Here is a 17,747-nt window from a genome sequence, read left to right as displayed (position 1 = left end):
TGTCACGCATGTGAGAACCAACTGTCAGGTGTGTCCCGACAGAAAAAAGGTTGAGAACCACTGGTCTAAAGGAGTGAATCTAAACAAACCCCCCACCCTCCTGACCGACCCAAGACTTACCCTCCTGACCCACTTACCATCTTGTGCTCCTACCATGTGACAGGGGCCGCCCAATGGCACCGGTAGCCCCTGTGACATAGTAAGGTCAAAGGCTATCGGCGCCATTTTGAATACTGGCAGCCGATGGCCCGAGTGCAGGAGATCGCTCCCGGATCCCCGCTGGACCACCAGGGACATTTGGCAAGTCTTGGGAAGGTCAGGAGGTTGGGGGGTTTGTTTAGATCCGCTCCTTTAGACAGCCGAATAATTTGGGGAAGATTTGTTGTATTCGTGGGGACCCTCCTGACCCCCACAAGACTTGCCAATAGTCCATGGTGGTCCAGCGGGAGTCCGGGAGTGACCTCCTGCACTCGGGCCATCAGCTGCCAGTATTCAAAATGGTGCCGATAGCCTTTTACCTTATTATGTCACAGGGGCTACCGGTGCCATTGGTCGGCCCCTGTGAGGGCAAAGGCTATTGGCGCCATTTTGATTACCGGTAGCCAACGGCCTGAGTGCAGGAGATCACTCCCGGACCCCCGCTGGACCACCAGGGACTTTTGGCAAGTCTTTCACTATACATCTTAAAGGAGTACATTTTCAATAGTTTTTTTCATATGTGTGTGTATTAGATTAGGAGTTACATGTGTCACTTGGATCTAAACTCTCAAATGGGTTTTCTGCATTCTAAAGCTATGTCATAAAATTTGTCACATAAGAGCTGTTTTAATGAGTATTTCGGGACAAATAACTTGAATTTTCTAAGATTATATGTGTAATCAGCTTTCTCTTTATTTGTTTAACTTTATACCCTATTTTGCAACATGAATGAGAAAAAGGCAGGTGTAGATATCTTTTTTTGTGAAAATATTCCTGCAAAGACAGTTTTTAAGCACATTTTCTGGAACTTAATTATTAATGAGCTGGTTTGCATAATTTTGTCTTGCAGCAGCTCATTAATAATGAATTTACAAAAACATTTGCATGTACTAAACTTCATGCAAACTTTGACTATATGCAAGGGTTAAGTGCAAAATGATTTTGCAAAAGTGGTCTTCAAATGAAAAAAGGTGCAAAGCTCCAAATTGCTGGCATTTTACATTTTTCAGTTTGTACACATTTTTTGCATGAAACTCCCTTTTCCAAAATCTACTTTGCACTTTAGTATATCACCCTTAAAAAGAGATCAAGCCTTATATCAAGATCATCATTTATCTATGACAAGTTTTTCTAACAAAAAAATGTTCAAAGTGAGCTACATCAAATTTTCAATAATCAGTGTCATTGCATCAACAATCAAGATCGGTTACAGTGTGCTAAGACTAATAATGAATGCACTTTGGATGTCAAGATACATTGTACAGGTGAAGACAGGTATTTCAGTTAGCACTGCAGTGCCAATAGGGGATCGGGGAATGGGAGGAAGGAGGAAATTGAAGTAGGTTTGGTTTGAAGAGTAGGAATCTTAATGGGAAGCTTAGATATAGTATCCTGTGGCAGAGAAGAGAGGTTTCTAGAGTGTCCAGTATGTTGTGACTTATGTTAGGTTTCTGTGAGGTCAATAAAAAATAAATAAATAAATAGTGGGTTTTAGGTTCTGCTATTGCCATCACTGCCTTAAAAAGTCATGTTTCTACAGCATTGCTGAAAGTTAGGAGGTCTGGGTTAGCTCTGATTTACTAAGGCAAGGTATTTTTGAGGGTGGTGACAGACCCTGTGAAAATTCTCCTGTGATTATGACGCACATTGATCTTGGGAAATGTATCACCAGACATGCCTGGGATATTGAGCTCAGTTCGTAGGGGATCAACCACATATAAACCTCTCACAAGATTTCTTATCCTCATTAGAATCCCTGAGCCTCACCTATAATGCAGGCCACACTCTGGATCTGACACTTGTTTCACTGAAATTACTAAGAGACACTCCACCAGAGAACATAACACTCCTAGACCAACCACCACCTATTTCACTTTGACATGCATATTAGGTGGTGGTGGAATTCGGTTCTCTCAGAATTTATCCCCAACAAGGAAAACCAAATGACCATCAAATGAGTCCACCAAACAGTCCACCTGGACCCAGAATCCTTCCTCCTCTCCTTTCAATATGCTATGGAAATCACTCCATTTGCTACCACCCTAGTCAAAAAACTGGAACAGTGATTTCAAAGCATCCATTGACAAGATTATACCATAGAAGAAAACCATCACCACAAAAATCCCTAAACCAACCCCATGGTGCTAACTGAAATACCTGTCTTCACCTGTACAATGTATCTTGACATCCAAAGTGCATTCATTATTAGTCTTAGCACACTGTAACCGATCTTGATTGTTGATGCAATGACACTGATTATTGAATTTGAGAACAACTTTTTAATAGATACATTGAATTTATGGAAAATCTCATTTCTTAAATTACCCCCAGATCCCACTCATCCAATGTGCTTAGAAGACTTTCACCTCCAATACTGTATCTTTCCCTTGAGTTTTTGCATCCTAAATGTTGCGCTCCTGTTCGCGGGCCTAGCCACAAGCAGGCGCTTACTTCCGCGGCCTGGAGGCCACTATCTTGCCCTGATTTTTGCCAATCCCACGCAGCCAGGAGGCCGCCGTCAGTGCTCATTCGCGGTCTGTGACCACCCACGCCATTCTCCTGCATGGTGGGTTGTGCCGCCATGCTCTGATGCAGCCAGGAGGCTTAATCCTGTCTTCTTGCAGCAGGAACTGCTGCCGTGTTCCGCGGCGGGCCTGCCACCGCCGATGCTCCTACTTGCAGCCAGGAGGCCGCCGACATAGTCACATGTGGCTGGAGTCGCTCTCAGTCCTCCCTCGAGTGGCAGGAGTCCACCTCCTGCATCAGGCCTGGTTGTGGCATGCTCCGGTTCCTCCTCTTCTCAGCGTCTTCAACATCAGGGCCTGCTCTCCATGTTCCTGCATGTCCTCCTTCCTGCTTCCTCCTAGTTGGTGAGGCCACGCCTTCTTCAGTCATTTAAAGGGCCAGCAAGGGAGTGGTCCCTCTGGCTCCACCTTTGACATCACAGTAGGAGTCACCTCTTCAGCCCTACAAAAGGGCTCAGCTTCATTCCAGCTTTGCCTTCACAAGGAACTAGTTCTTCTTCAGGACTCCTCATCTCTTGCTCCTGCTTGGCTTCCTGTGTTCTTTGTGGGATCCCTCATTGTCATCTGTTGCTGGTCTCTGCTGATGTCTTGTATGTCCTGGTGTTCCGTGGTCCTGTCTTGATGTCCTGACAGGACTCCATCCTGAGTCCGTCCTGTCAAGTGTCTTCCTAGGCTCTGCTCCAATTCATCCCTGTGTAGTCCGCAACCAGCCCGGCTGGGTTGAGTAGGGTGCGCAGCAACCCAGGGGTCCGTGACCATCCCCGCTGGGATGTGTAGGGTGCTGGTTGCTCTTTCCATCATTCGGGGCTAAGGATCTTCTATGTCCCCTCCTGCCACCTCCAGGGTATGGAGCTATCTAGATGTCCTGCTTCGCTCTTCCCGGCTGCCCTTCGCTGAGTGTCCTGCGAGTTCATCGTGGACATCTTGAACCTTCACCTTGGAGGCCTGAGTTTTAACTTCTCTGATGTCTTGGACTCCGGCTATGCCTAGCCTCCAGTGGTCGGTGCTCCAGTGGATAGCCTGAGGGTCATTCTGGCCACTGCAGCCTTCCTTTCGGCTGAGGGTGTTAGAGTGATATCTGGATTCCACTCCATCCTGAGTTTTATCACATAATTTTAGCTTGTCTCATCCTCATTTCGCCTGAGTCTGGTCTTCGTCATCATCTGAGTCTTGTCTTCATCATTGTCTGAATCTCGTCTTCATCATTATCCGAGTCTTGTCTTCGTCATCACCAGAGTCTTCATCTTCAATTCCTTTGTCTTCATCCCCCCTTGCCTCTTGTCCGGCCTACCCAGCGGCAGGTGCGAAAGGGCTTGGAGTGGTTGGAGGACTACTCAGAGACCAATCTTGCAGGTCGGCGAGGGCCTGGGCTATCAGTCTCCACCCAGAGGAGGACCTGTCTCACCTGCCTCGGTGCTGCTTTGGAGCTCTTCTCCTAGTTCGCCGAGGTCCAAGGGCACACTTTCCCGTGGAATCGGGAGCACCCCCTAGCGCTCTCTCCTTCGGTTCCAGAACACTAAATGCATTACTCTTTATTTTATGGCATTAAATCTTAGTTGTCAGACTAAGATCTCTTGAGCTTCACTAGATCCCTCCTTATGTTTTCCACACCTTCCTTGCTGTTCCCCCATGTTACAGATTTTGGTATCATCAGCAAAAATACAAACCTTTCCCGACAATTATTCTGCTATGTTACTCACAAAAATGTTGAAAAGAACCAGTCCAAGAACCGACACCTGAGGCACACTGCTAGTATCACCCCCCATGGCACACAATGTATTTATAAGTCTTCTGTGAGGAACAGTGTCAAGAACCTGGAGAAGGAATGAGTGAACTGGTGGAAGTATCGGCAAACTGCTGATTTCAATTATGCATGCATGTCTTAAAATATACTGTCATCGATATATAAATCAAGGTTTTATGTGAGCAAGTTCTAATGTTTTTCATGTGTAAAATATACATGAGTATGTTTATAAAATAGGTTGGAAAAAATATGTGTTTTGTATGCATTGCAAGTATTCACAAATAACTAAACATATGCACATATGTTAGACATGCACATATTTTATAATTGGCACGTACCTGATACGTACAGTATATAATACTGTAGTAGATCTCCATGTGGCCACATATGCATATGAAGTTGTTTGAAAGTTATCCTCTCAGTATCGTATTTCATTCCTTTTTTTATTCTCTCTTTATATATTGAAATTATGTTTCATCTTTAGCCACTTTCTATACTTATTTATTTTTAAATTTGTTTTAAATTTATTATTTATTATTTCATGTCTTGTCAGATCATTTCACAGTTCTTTAAGAAAAGACAATCAGGAAATTATTTAACAACATAGACTTAAATCAAACTGTGAATATCCATCCAAAGTAACTAAAATTAAGTAAAGAGAGTGCTGAGAATTTAAACAGTCTTGAAGCAGATAATAAAAAAAGGAAATATAACACAAGAAATTTTCATTTCCTCCTATATATCATTATTTATAACTAACACATTGGTAGTACTTTAGGACTGGGTATCCAGGTATTGTCTTAGCTGGGTTGCCTGTGTGAAAATATACTTGTTCCCCTGACTAATAATGATACATTGACATGGGTACCTCAATAAGAATTTTATCCCCTTATTCTGAGCCTCACCTCTCATTGCTAAAAATTATTTTCTCTTAATTCTTGTTGTATATGATATATCCGGAAAGATCCTAATGACCTGTCCGTAAAACTTATCATTTTGATGACCAAAATATAATCTCAGCAAGGAGTCTCTTTCAGATAGAAAAGAGAATTGTATTATAAGGGTGGCTCTAGTATTTATACTAGTTTCATAAGATTTTTCGAACAATTCTGACAAATCTAATTCAGGCTGATTATCCTTATTTTGATCATGATTTTTCATTTCCTCATTTTGAGAGATATAGTATATCCTTGCAATAGCTGGTATTGCTTCCTTTGTATATTTCAGGATATTCACCAAATAACTTTTAAATAAGTCTATTGGGTTTATTAAAGAAGTCTTAGGGAAATTCAATATCCTCAAATTATTTTTTTTTACCTGATTTTCTAATACTTCTAGTCTCTCAAAATGGGATTTTTCAGATTTTATTAAATTCAATTGAATTTCTGTTTCATATTTAGCCACTTTCTATACTTATGTATTTTTAAATTTTTCTATTCCGCTGCCTCCATACAATGTTCGGCACGGATACATTTAATGTATCCTTTTCTCTCCTTTGATGCTTATTTCTCTTGTTCATGCTTTATTCAGATCCTCTTTCTATTATTGCAAGGCAGTTTTTTTGTAGGCTTGTCTGACTTTTCCCATTACATCCTTCATGTACTTCAAACTTCAGCAGCCCATTTGATTCTTCAAGTGCATGCTCTTTTCATCACTGTACTGGTAACTAGCTAAATTCTGATCCTAATGTAAAATCTTCATACTTATATTCAAATGTCTCCATGTCCCCATCTCACCTGATCTCTCTTCTTTAATTAGTCACTCCTACCATTCCCACTCCATTCGCTTCTCCAACCTCACTCTGCCTGCTACTCTTTGCACCTATCCGCTCTCTTTGGAATGTATTATCATGGCATCTGAGGAACCCCACTAATTTGCCTTGCCTAGCTTCAAATCCAGACTAGAAGCCTATCATGTAAAATGGGTTTTACTGATCCCACTCCAATTGTACCACTGATTTTCCATTTTATAACTATTGTAAGGCATCCTGGACTAGAGCATCATAAAACACTGAATAAGGATAACCAAAATAGGGAAGTTAATCAGGCTTAGGACCAAATATATGCAAATGTGCTCATGAATATTAATTGTAGAAAATGCAGAAAGCCAGCTTCTGCTCAGAAATTTCAAGGATTGGATTTGAAAATCACATATTAAGTCTCCAAATGTAATAATATTTCTTTCGTACACATAATTCAAAATGCTTACAAAGTCATCAAGTCTTGTACTACATAAAATATTTGCTAAGCCACTACTAAAAATACACTGTCAAATTCTTTGAGTAGAACAAGTTGTGATTTCCCAAGAAGCTGGTAAATCTGTTTTTAAATTATTATCCTCTGCCATGCATTTCTCCTTTCTCTTTTCCCATCCAGATCACATCAGAACGGGACTAAGCATCTCCTAAAGAACACGCCCTCTGTGTCCATCTCCTTCCATACATGGACTGAGTACTTCAGTAATAGCCTGGTTACAAAACCACAGGATTTCGTTTCATCCCAGTGCATTTACACTGTTGTTCACCAACTACACAATAATTTTACTGAAAGAGCACTGATTGGCCTTACCTCCCCCAGGGGATGTTAGTGCTGCTGTTTTTTTGTAGTCTCAACTCTATTTGATTGAATGAATTAAACATTTATATTTGGCAATTTCACATCACAGAGTTCTGTAGGGATTCCTGCTAATGCTATCTATGAATTTGCTGTTTCCTTATTTCAGATGGCATAATTTAATGTCGGGAGTGGGATACTTATTTGTAGATAAAGAGTGGCTCTGTACTATTGCTGCAGTTAGAGAAAGAAAAGTCTCTGAGGTCAATATTTGTAATTTAACTGGACAAACCCTGATTTTTAAATTCTCTGCCCTGCTGAATGGCTGAGTTTTAACAGGATTAGTCATTACCCAGCTAAAACTTAACTGGATAAAAAAGAGGCACAAACTGCCTTAAGAAGAGGTCAGGGATGTAGTTTAAATTTATCCATCTGGCTAACTCTGGTCAGAAAAAAGCAGTCCTAAAGTTAGCTGAATAACAAAAAATCCCTAGTATGCAAAGCGGGTGCTGATTTTCCCTCCTTCCCCTGATCCACTAACTTAAAAAAGGGTGTTTGCCAAATCCCCACTCCCTGAATAAGCTAAAGTGACTCCCTGGGATGAATACTAAAGACCCAATTTTAAAAGGGCTGCGTGTGTAAAAACCAGGGGTTATATGCATAGCTGGGCCTTGCGCACCGAGTGCATTTTAGAACAGGCCCGGCCATGCGCTTAACCCCTGTTATGCCCAGAAGTGCCAGGCCCTACAAAAGGGGTGGGCATAGTCTGAGTGGGGGGGCTGGCTGGGACAGCGCCATTAGCCACTGTCCCGGGGAAGCGCGTGCCGGCAACCAGGTAGCTAGCGGAGTTTACTTCTGCTCCTGAGGAGCAGCAAGTATAGAAATAAAAAAAATTTGCGGTACCTAGGTAGGGGTTAGAGGTTGGGGTGCAGAGGAGAAAAGGAAGGAAGATTAGGTAGGGGGTTAGGGAAGTTCCATCCCAGTTTGCCCTTTAATTGTAGCAGACTGGGAGGGAAGTGGGGAAAAAGGCCGATCGAGTCACCACGTGTAATTGGAAAATCATCCCCCCACGCATGCAAGTCACGGGCCGCCCGCACATGAACACGCAGATATTAAAATCCAGCATGCATGTGCAGGTGGACATCATATTTTATACGATGCATGCGATGATGAGAACATGTTATAAAATCAGCGCATCTATGTCCACGCGGGTCTTAAAATTAACCAACCCTTTAGTGTCATAGAGCTGACAGCTCCCAGCACATTCGTATTAATGTACTCACTTCACGTCAGTTGAAAAGACCAATGGTTGAACCCTTCACTGACAGCTGTCAATGAAGAGACCAATCAAAACTGAGTAACTTTGGCTAAAACTAGAAAGATAACTAACTGGCTACCTTTTTAACAATATAAGCTAGTAATTATGATATCACTGCAGGGGCGGTTCTATGATGAGGCACGCTGAGGCAGCTGCTTCAGGCAGCAAAATTTAGAGGCAGCAAAACCTTCCCCCATAACTCCTCTAGCCTCACCCTGCTGTCAAAGCATCAAAAGACCCATGGGCTGCTGAGGAACCCAATCTGCCTGGCATTGAAGAAAAGAAGAGGCTCGGCAGCTGCCAACGGAACTCAACCGGCCAGTGGCCCAAGAACAAGCAAAGGCCCAGCGGGCCACCAGCAGAGCCCAACCTGACCAGTGGCAAAGAACAGAAAAGGCCCAGCAGCTGCCAGTGGAACTTAACCTTCCAGCAGCCAAAGAACAAGCAAAGGTCTCATGGGCCACCAGCAGAGCCCAATCTGCTGGCAGCCGAAAAATAACAAATGATCCGTGGGCCTCTGGTGGAGCTCAACTAGCCAGTGGCAGAGAACAATGAAGTAGCCGAGCAGCAAAGTAGGAAAGGCCCCGCCCGCCGGTGGCCAAAAAAGAGACTAGGCTTAGCAGTGGCAGAAGAAAAGATGAGGTTGTCGGCTGAGCTCATCTGCCAACAGCCTGACAGTGTGTAAGTGAAGAGCATGCGTGTGTGAAAGCATTTGTGTGTGTGTGTGTGTGTGTGTGTGTGTATGAAGAAGTGAGAGCATCTGTGTGTGTGAGCATGTGTGGAGAGTGAGAACCTGTGTTTGTGTGAGAGCATCTGTGTTATGAGTGTAAATAAACGTGTGTGTGATAGAGAGAGGAAAAAGAAAGTTCCCCCTTCCTGCCACCTCATCCCTCTCTCCCACTAATCCATAGAAATCCCAGGATGGCTGGAAATCAAAAATTCTCAGGTATGGATTTTTTTATTCTTACTAAGTTTAATTATTGGGTACTATTTCATGTGTCTGATATTTTGAAATATTTTATTAATGTTTGGGAAAAATTTTATAATTTTTATATGAGATTTTAATTATTTGTTGTGGTGCTATTCATCAGCTGTTCTGAAATATTTTTTCTTTTTATTAATATGGTTTTACTATTATGTTTGTTTCTTATTTCTTGATTTTATTGTTTTGTGAAATGACATTTCTGTTTTTCCATTGTTGCGGTTGGCTTGTTGCAGTTTTCAGTTCAGTTTTTGTCTACATGTTTCTGTTTATAGTTTATGATCTCTTCATTCTGTATTTGGTGAGGGTCTGTATATGCTTTGCAAGTGTAACTGCAGTGAAGTATCCTGTTAATGTGAAGTTTCTATTTTAGGATCTATAGCATGCTGGTATTTTCCGTTTTCTTAGTAGAAGGTGCATTGGTTTTTAGGACCTGGTGTAATATCTGCAGTTTTGCCTTTTCAGTGCTGGCAATTAGGACCTGGTGTAATATCTGCAGTATTGCCTTTTCAGTGCTGGCAATTCGTGTTCTTTTTTAGTATGGGAGGTATACTACTGTAATTGTAATTCAGTTTACTTATGGCTTTCTGGAGGCAAAGCCAACACCCAACATACATTAAAACAGGCCTAATACCATATGCAAGCCAAGAGTTTGTTTTACTTTTTTGTAGAGCTTTCTGGATGGCACCACAGTAGGTCATATAAAAATAATATGCATGTTGTTGTGATATTTTTGTCTCAGAAAATTATACTTTGAATGTCTTTTCATGTAAAATTGGTTATTATAAATGCAAACTTTTTTATTGTGTGTGATGAGAGCTGGAAAAAATGGGGCGCAAGGCTCTAAGGTTCATCTAGAGCACCTGATGCCCTTGAACTAGGCCGGTAGAGAATAAGCCACACACAGACCCCTATCATTCACCTATCCCTCACTTCTTCATGGGCAAATGCTGTGGAAACATGGGAGACAGGTGGTAGGGTTCCTGGAAGTGTGGCAGGGTTGCTAGCTTCCTAGAAATACTGAATTATCAGTGATACTCTGCTACTCCTCTGGGAACTCTGGCCCCTGCTTTCCTCCTTCCACAGTATTTCAAATCACTGAAAGGACCAGACTATAAAGAGACTCTACCCTCCTTGCCCCTCTTGATGATTCAACCTGTACCATGCCTTGGGAGGGGGGGCTGTGAGCATGGTCCCAAGGAGCAGTAGACATGGGCAGTCTTGTTCAGGTCATGGGCGCAACCCCGAGGAGTGGGGAAGTCCCTCTGTAGAACTCACATGAAGCTGAGATGTCCCAGAGGTAGTCCCGAAGAACGGGAAGCCTTGTTGGTTAGAACCCAAGAGACACAGAGCCAGCCCAAGGAGCAGGGTAGGCAAGGAGAGCGAGTCCCCAATGCTTGCACTGGCCCCCGAGGAGTGGGGTACCAAACAGGATCAAAGTCCAAGGCATAAGCGAGTTTCAAGAACACGTAAGCAGAAGTCGAAGACGTATGGAACTTGTTGCCAAGTTGGCTAGCTGAGGGCAAAGGTAGAATACACCGGTCTGATGATGTCATCAACCGGAAATGCCCCCAAGGTTCCCGCTGATGAGGCTTCATAGAAGGGCCTGGTGGAGCGCGCACGCACCTAGGAAGGCTCGAAATCGAGGAAGATGACGGCGGCATCCAGGCCGCCATGAGGATTCCCGGGGAGCACGGCGGAGAAATCTGGCCCAAGCCACAAACAGCCCCAGGGAAGGCAGGAGAGCAGTGTAGGAAGTAAGTACACAATGTCGCAGCCATCTGCGACCGACGGGCATAACACAGTAGATGTGGTGTAATTGGATTTTCAGAAGGCTTTCGATGAAGTCCTGCATTAGAGGCTTCTAAGAAAATTAAAAAGTCATGGGATAGTAGGCAATGTCCTTTTGTAGATTGCAAACTGGTTAAAAGACAGGAAACAGAGTGTAGGATTAAATGGACTGTTTTCGCAGTTGTAAAAGGTAAACAGTGGAGTGCCTCAGGGATTTGTACTTGTACTGGTACTGGTGCTTTTTAATATATTTATAAATGATCTGGAAAGGGGTACAATGAGTGAGGTGATCAGATTTGTGGATGACACAAAATTATGCAGAGTAGTTAAATCTCAAGTGGATTGTGATAAATTGCAGAAGGACCTTGCAAGACTGGAAGATTGGGCTTTGAAATGGCAGATGAAATTTATCGTGAACAAGTGCAAAGTGATGCATAATATAGAGAAAAATAACCGTTGCTGTAGTTATACAATGTTAGGTTCTATCTTAGGAGTTACCACCGAGGAAAGAGATCTAGGTATCATAGCAGATAATACATTGAAATTGTCAGATCAGTATGCTGTGGCTATCAAAAAAGCAAACAATATTAGGAAATATCAGGGTGGGAATGGTGAATGAAATGGTGGATGTCATAATGCCTCTGTATCACTCCATGGTGAGACCTCATCCTGAATACTGTGTGCAGTTCTGGTTGCCATAGCTCAAAAAAGATATAGTTGCACTGGAGAAAGTGCAGAGAAGGGCAACCAAAATGATAAGGGGCATGGAACGGCTGCCCTATGAGGAAAGGCTAAGGAAGTTAAGACTATTCAGTTTGGAGATCACTGAAGGGGGATATGAGAGAGGTCTACAAAATCATGAAAGGACATGAACAAGATAATTTAAATCAGTTATTTACTCTCTCAGATAATAGAAGGACTAGGGGGCACTCCATGAAGTTAGCAAGTAGCTTGTTTAAAACAAATTGAAGAATCTTAATCTCAGACTTTTAAATTTTCCTAAAATTATAGGGGAACAGCCCAGAGTGACATTAAGGAGATACTTAATAGTCATTTTATAGGGTCTATTTTCTTCCTTTTCGAAATGTGAGAGGTAGAGACGCTCAAAGTTACCAATTGGATTTACAAAATCTTACACAGTTTCTAGAATCTTCCACAATAGAAATTGTGGAAAAAGCTACCCTATTAGTTTCATTTTTTTATGAAACAGACCTTAGTTTCATAATGCGTATGTATTTTCAGAATCCAAAAGTAAATTTTCATGGCCAATGTATAAAAATATTTCCTGATCTAGCCAAAACCACATAGGAGAGGAGGAAAGGCTTCCTGTCTTTATGTCAAGAGGCCCAAACATTGGGGGCAACATTCCAATTGAAGTTTCCCTGTAAATGCATTTTGAAATTGAATAATGAGGTGTATGTTTATTTTTTTTCCTGAACAATTAAAAATGTTTATAGATTTATCTAGAGCCACACAAGAAAGAAGAAAATGTTTTTCCCGTCGATAGCAGGACTGAATTAGCCATGCTGTCATGGGGACTGTCAGTCAGGCATTGGAGGCGGAGCTTTTCAAAGCTGATACAGAGCTTAGCTCTGTGCGGCTGCGCGTGTGTTCCCACGCAGGAAGGCAGAATCTCCTCAGTCTGTCTTTTCCACAAGCGGGAACGCACGCAGAGCTTCATCACTCCTCAGAAAAGAACAGAAGAGAACAAAAAGGAAATTAAAAAAGGAAAAAAATACTAAAATCGGCATCCTACCATCCTAGCACCTTGACGATGCTCCGACTGTTCGGTTTTAAACCGTGTAAATGCGGCAAGATTATGTCTTTTACAGATGGGCATGAGGTCTGCTAACTGTGCCTAGGCCCAGACCATGATACGTCTAAGTGCAAGCACTGTGGGCACATTTCACCTCGAGCGCAGTGCCAAAGGATGGCTAAAATAGAGAAATTAAAACTTTCTCTCTCTGGCTCATACGTGTCCCCCTCTGAGGCTCACTCCTCTCTGGGGCCGAGGCCGCAGCCTGACCCCTTGATTCGAAGGGCAGTGTCCCTAGAACCAGGCACTTCAAAAATGGGCTAAAAACAAGGAAAAGCTCTTAAAAAATCGAGACACCACCACAAGGACTTGGACGCAAGTTCCGACGTAAAGTATGCCGCCAGTACCAGCGCATGCTTTGTCGCAAGCACAGCGCACGATACGATGCAGATGCCAGTGCACAGTTCGACACAAGTATCAACGCACAAGCCAATGCAAAGGACAACACGACCCACGAAGCATATATCGATACCTCAATTGAAACATTCTTCGACTAAAAGCTCGAAGCAATTACCCACGCAACCAGCAAAACAATGAATGCCTGCGTCAACACCTCATTTGGGGCAACATCCTATGACACATATGACATAAGTACAAGTCCATGCTTCATATACGACTCCACAGAAAAATACTACCAAAATATCTACTTCACAGATACAATCCATACCATCAGGCCCAGAGGAACATAGTCCACCCTTAGGCTCGGGTGTATCCTTCCATATTCCAGACACTCACAATCCAGAATCCCCTCTGGATTCAGAAGACGAATGGATAGGAGTATTCTTATTCCCCTTCATCGCCCTCTTCATGTTAGGTCTTCTCAGACCTTTCTTCAGTCTCTAGACAAGAACACACTTCACCTTAGTTACAAGAACCTTTAGCGAAGCGCAAAAGAAATGGAACACCGCTGGAACTACATAAACACCAACCAGCACCATCAGATACTGATATACTGTTGGCAGAAGTTCCTCATCATTCCCAGGGATCCTCTAAAACACCCAGCCGCCCATAGATACCGGAAGGAACACAAGAAGCCATCGTCCAATTATCATTGGTGTTTTCAAGCTTCTTACCCTTCCTACAGTTGAGTTACCTCAACCCTCCACAGATCCCGGTCAGTCCTGATAGAAAATCTCCACAACTACCACAACTTTCACCTGACATATCACCAATACTCCCATAACCATCTCCAGGAAAGGAGTCTTCATTGATAACTCAACAATTCTCCCAGCCTATGCTACCTAGGCCAACTAACTCACCCCCATTACCTAAACAACCGGAATCTATTCCGTCATTTCCAGGCTGCTCTACGGGGTATCCCTCTGCCCCACCAGAAGGTCCCAAAGAGCCTTACTCTCTGCCGGAGGACCTATCATACCCAAAATTTATAGACAAAGTGGGCTCAGTCCTCAACGTGGAATCCACAAAATGCTGGACCCAAGGTCAGAAATGATGGGACACTTGAAGATCTTTGATCTCCCATGAGACCCATCAGCACTCCCATTGCATCAAGTTTTACACACAGTACTTGAAAAATCATGGGAAACACCATACTCAATCACACCAGTCTCTAGGAAAATGGACATGAAGTACAGAAGGCAGCAATCTACATTCTATTCATCACCTCAGTTACCTCACACATCCATAGTAGTGGAGTCGGCCATGCAACGTGCCAAAAAGTTAGGTTACATTCCAGTACACCACCTGGGAAGGATAATAAATATCTAGATGATTTTGGAAAAAAGATCTTACAATCATCAATGTTAGGAGCGAGAATATATCAACATCAATTCTACATTGTACAATATTTGTACAAATCATTACAACAACTGAAAGGTCTCCTTCCAGATACAAATGCCATGACACCACCACCACAACAATTACAGGACATGGAGGAGGGTGTTCGTCAACTTCTGAGAACTGTATATGAAGGATTTGAGACGTCTTCAAGAGCCACCACGTCAGCTATAGCAACCAGGTGTCTGGCTTGGCTCCGAGCTAGTGCTATAAGAGAAGATGTCTATGACAAGCTCACTAATTTCCCTTGCAGAGGAGACAACCTTTTTGGCAGTTCTCTTCAAGAAACAGTGGCTCAGAACAGAATGTAACAGTTCAAGCCCTAACATCTTCCCACACCTATAGTGCCTTCTTTCGCCAATATTTTGCACCTTCTAGGTGAGCTTCAGGGCCTATTCGTCATATAGACCACCTCCTTACCCTCAACCACCTCGACAATCCTCCCAACATAAACAATGCTGTGGGAGGCCATGCACACAGCATCCACAAAATCAACCATCCTCCACTACCCCGAAGAATCCACACTCTTTTTAACTCCAGCCAGGCCACCCCCCCCCCCCCCATGGCGGTGGGAGGGAGGATCATGGCATTCAGTCAAGCCTGGTCACAAATCACAACCGATCGCTGGGTTCTAGAAATAGCCCATCATGGCTATCAACTACACTTTCTCTCCAGACCTTCCCTACCACATCTCATTCCAAGCACAGGCAGGTGTGCCACTCGTCTTCAGTTGACCAAATAAATAGCAACCCTTCAACATCAACAAACAATTCAAGTCTTACCCTCGAACCTTCAGAATACGGGGTTTTATTCCCCTTAATTCTTAATCCCCAAAACGTCTACGCCCAATTCTGGCCCTACGTGTGTTAAACAAACATCTGGTCACGTAAAAATTCAAAATGGTCTCCCTTCTTCAACCCAACAATTGGATGTGTTCTCTAGACTTGAAGGATGCTTACACACATATTCCAATGCACCCCTCTTCATGGCAATACTTCTGTTTCCACTACAAGAAACAGCATTACCAATACAAGGTTCTGCCTTTCAGCAGCCCCTCTTGTGTTCACAAAGTGCATGGCATTGGTGGTGGCCCACCTTCGAAAACTGGGAATCCAAATATTTCCCAACCTAGACGACTGGCTCATAGTGTCATCAAATCGGATAACCCACCTACATCAGACCATTTTGTGTCTTCAGCACCAAGGCCTCATTATCAATTACAAAAAATCAAATCTGAAACCCTCCCAAACACTTCAGTTCATTGGAGCATTGTTGGATACAACCAAGCGCAGAACCTTTCTACATAGAGACTGAAAGTTACTGCTACAGACCCTTACAAACCACCTACAGTCAACGACATGACCAACAGCCCTCCAAATACTGTCGGCATTGGGTCATATGGCGGCAGCCATTCACATGGCTCTGAACACCCGTCTTCACATTTGCCGACTCCAAAGGGGACTAAAGTGCCAGTGGTCACAGCACTCCCAACCTTTGTCTCAAAAAATCACTTTGACTCCAGACATGATCATAGACTTAAATTGGTGGTTGAAACCGCATGTGCTACAAAGAGGAGCAGTTTTTACAATGCCAACTCACAACATAGTGCTCACAACAGACGCTTCCCAGAAGAGATGGGGAGCTCACCTCGACCGCCTACAAACACAGGGTTTATGGACCCTTCATGAACAGTCATATCAAATTAATCTTCTTGAGCTCAGAGCTTCAAAACTTTTCATGTAAGCCTGCAAGGCAAAAGAGTCATGACATACACGGACAATCAAGTAGCCATGTTTTATATTAACAATCAAGGAGGGTCAGGTTCATGGATACTATGCAGGGAAGCACTTCTCATATGGGATTGGGTGACTCGTCATGCAATCCATCTTCAAGTGACCTATCTTCCGGGTGTAGCCAATACCCAGGCGGACAAATTAATTCGAATATTTCACCCTCATGAATGGTCATTACACCAGCAAGTAGCCCACAACATTTTCAACCGATGAGGCATACCATCCATAGATCTCTTTGACACGGAGCAGAAAACAAAGGTACCTCAGTTCTGCTCACTGTTTCCTAGTCATCTCCGCATCACTCAGTATGCCTTCTTACTCCAGTGGTCAGGAAGCCTGATGTATGTCTTTCCACCAATCCCACTGATAAACACACACTATCCAGAAATGCATAGCAGACACGGCAGACCTGATCCTGATTGCCCAAGCATGGCCCAGGCATCCTTGGTATACATACCTCCTCCGCCTGTCAATCGACACCCCCATCCCATTGGGACACACAGACGGCCTGCTATCCTAAGAACATGGAGCCCTTCTCCACCCCATGCAGGACTCGCTCCAACTGACAGCATGGAGATTGAACGGGCATTACTGATAGACCAAGGTGTATCTGCAGAAACCCAAAATATTTTGCTTGTGGCCAGGAAACCATCGACCAGAAAATGGAAATGCTATGAAACCTGGTGCACCATTAATCATTACGATCCCTTTGACTGCACTCCAACCAATTTGCTAGATTACCTATTTACTTTATACTCAAAAGGGCTAGTGACCACCTCCGTCCAAGTGCACCTCAGTTCCATCGTAGCCTACCACAGGCCCCTCCAGGGCCACCCAATATCCCCACTTCCACTGGTTTCTAGATTCATTAGGGGCCTCCACCACCTCTGACCCCCAATATCCAAGCCTCCAGTGACTTGTAACCTCAATTTAGTCCTAGAACAATTAATGTTTTCTCCTTTTGAACCCTTGGACTCGGCACATGTGAAGTATCTCACATGGAAAGTGGTATTCCTCGTTGCTGTAACTTCAGCTCGCCGAGTCAGTGAACTACAAGCACTCGTACATTACAAGCATTACCTTCAATTCTTCCTCCACAAGGCAGTGCTACAGACTCACCCATCTTTCCTTCCGAAGGAGGTTTCAGCCTTTCACATCAACCAGTCCATAGAACTCCCTACATTTTTTCCAAAACCTCACCATAACGACAGAGAGAATATACTACACACCA

The sequence above is a fragment of the Rhinatrema bivittatum genome, chromosome 2, assembly GCF_901001135.1.
Source record: "Rhinatrema bivittatum chromosome 2, aRhiBiv1.1, whole genome shotgun sequence".
Classification (NCBI taxonomy): Eukaryota; Metazoa; Chordata; class Amphibia; order Gymnophiona; family Rhinatrematidae; genus Rhinatrema; species Rhinatrema bivittatum.
The sequence above is the reverse complement of the archived record's forward strand: the minus strand, read 5'-3'. Positions refer to the sequence as shown.